Genomic DNA, 2,813 nt, shown 5'->3' with positions numbered 1-2,813 from the left:
ACAACAAGATGATCAGTTTGGCCTAGACAACTAAAGCAATAGAAGAAGTAACATCTCAATTCTTCAGAAAGCAAAACAAATCAAGAACACCAACATGGCCTCAGATGTAGCTGGGTACTTAGAAAAACAATTGTTTACTTCATTAAGCTTTAAAGACCCAAAAAAAAGCTTAAATACTTGGAATAAATGCAAATGGGACCTCTTTGGTTGTCCTTGCTTATCAGAACGTAATGGCATCATCCCCTGTCCTTGATTTGGAGATATAGTCAATAAAAGGGTCCAAGAATGGTGAGAAGTCATCACTCTTCGTCAGACCCAGAAGACTCAAAGCTCCTCAAGATGCCTTTATGCCTATAAATTTTTAATTAAGATTCTATAGATGGAATGCAACGTTGGCGTGAAGCGAGGTATTCCACTAGCCTAAGGCGTAACCAGAAAAGCATGGATTTTAATTACTAAATAACTGAAAATAAATAAACAGAAAAAATTGTGAATATCCCAAAAATTGAGATATTGGGAGTTCACATTTTCAATTTCTAATTATAAAGCTATCACATTGCATCATAAAACTGAAGTATCATACGCCGTATAAGTATAATCAGACACCAGTAGATCACTTGCAACTCACAATTCACAACTCACATAAATTGCATGACATTAACACATATAAGCGTCTCATCTCATATTCAGATGAACTTAAAACAATGGAAGAAACCAAAACAAGTAACCAAAAAGTTAAAACAATTACCAGCAAACATCTTTTACAATTTTACACGTACTAAATACTGACTATCAACTTTATTATTCAATACTTGCAAGTAAAGAGCTGAGGACGTAAATAACAGATTTCGCTAAAAAAATAAATGCAAGAATAGGGCTGCTGATTTGCAAGGAGCAGAAGAAGGCCAAAGCCCCCAATTTCCTGTTCATACATCTTCAACAAAATAATAAGAAAAGGATGGTCGAAAGTCGAAACTCGAAACCCCCTGTTTGTCGTTAGAAGAAGAAGAAGAAGAAGAAGAAGAAGAAGAAGAGAATGAGGAGGAGAAAAGAGCGGCCGAAGCCGTGCAGCACAAACCGAAAAAGAAAAGAAAAAAACCATACCTGTGCCGATGCTCTACGAACTCGACTTCTCTACAAGTGTTATTCGTCTTCTCCTCTCGTCTATTTTAGCAAATTCTCATCAGACGGGACGGGATTTGGTGAAGGCAAAAACCGTGAAAACAGCTTCAGAGTACGGCATCCAGTGACATACGGGGAAGAGACCGGATCTGCTACTCACAAAGGGCGCCTTTTACGCGCCGTACACGCACATCCTACCATTTATTCGGAGCATCTCCCGTACCTATAAGTTATTATTTACATACAAAGGGCGCCTTTCACGCGCCGCACACGCACATCCTACCATGTATTCGGAGCATCTCCCGTACCTATAAGTTATTTACATGAGATGTTCTCCATGCACGGCAAATGTCCCTGTAAGACGCCCCTATGGAAGAGCAGATGGGATAAGTACGAGAGATATTCGCGATGCATGGCTATATACAATGCTCTCACGGTATTCACACAACTTTTACTTTGAATGATCCGGGCTTTATAAGGGTAAATTGTAGGAATTCCGCATCTATCAAGTTGGTGCTCGCACCGTTCGAGCAGCCCCTTGCAACCGGAATATCTCCCATGAAATAAATTGATGGGTTCCAATACCATTTGAACATTATAAGAGAATGAGATGCGTTCATAAGCGAGTGTGCATTTTATATTTGTGTGGAGAGGTAAATGGGCATTTATCATGAACGTCGTTAGCCATCATTCAAAGTGTTTTTGCGAAACCCATCCCCCTATTCTGCTATCCTCCCCAACCGGCGAAGACAAAAGGCATCACCGGCGATGAAAGCTTCTTTTCGATGACCGGTGACAGTGAACAGGTAAGTCTTTCTTCTTCTTTGCTTCTCTAAAACACAGTCTTCTTCCCATGAAAAGCCTAACCCTTACCGTTGATGGCAGTGATATTCCGCTGGCGACGAACAGCTTTATCTGAAATTGATTCGTCATCAACCTATTGACTAGAAGAAAAAGCTTACCCAAGCTCTCAAAGCTCTAAGAGTCCAAAGTGCTACATGGGATCCCAAAATATTCCAAAACCATCAAATTGTTTTCATTTACAAATTTTGGATATGGGAACTCAATCTTATCATAGTCATTGGGCAGAGAGTATGTTATTTCTAAATCTTGCTCAAGTGCTGGTGCAGTCAGAGATGTTTGTGGAGCAAAAATAGCCAAGACCTCCGATGAAGCGCTGTTGTAGGAGAGATACAGTTGGACAAATATTGCTGGAGAATGGAAGAGATCTGTCGAGGAGAGAGAAAAGTCTTGTCCCAATTTTCCATTGCCAATAAGAACATCCGAAAGAGGCACCTATGAGAATCCAAGCAATTGGTCTTCAAGATAATTCTTGACCCTAAGCATCCATATCTCACATTTGAGGGAGGATTCCATAGTCCGAACATTGAGTCGAAGATTCTCGTTGAAGACTGGATTTCTTCCTCCACCGTTAATGATCCGAGTTGAGAGGGTAGTTTTAGGATTGCTGGTCAAGCAAAGCTTGGCGTAGACATCTTGCTTATGGTGGCGATTAGTTGCAGATGAAGCCATTCGTCGGCCGGTGGAATATCACTGCCATCAACAGTGAGGGTCAGGCTTTTCATGGGAGAAGACTATGTTTTAGATAAACGAAGAAGAATGAAGATTTACCTGCTCTCTGTCGCCGGTCGCCGGTCGCCGGAAGAAGCTTTCACTGCTGGTGATGCCTT

Source organism: Nelumbo lutea, chromosome 3, assembly GCF_056320005.1.
Source record: "Nelumbo lutea isolate HS-2025 chromosome 3, American lotus-T2T, whole genome shotgun sequence".
Taxonomy (NCBI): domain Eukaryota; kingdom Viridiplantae; phylum Streptophyta; class Magnoliopsida; order Proteales; family Nelumbonaceae; genus Nelumbo; species Nelumbo lutea.
Note: the sequence above shows the minus strand (reverse complement) of the source record.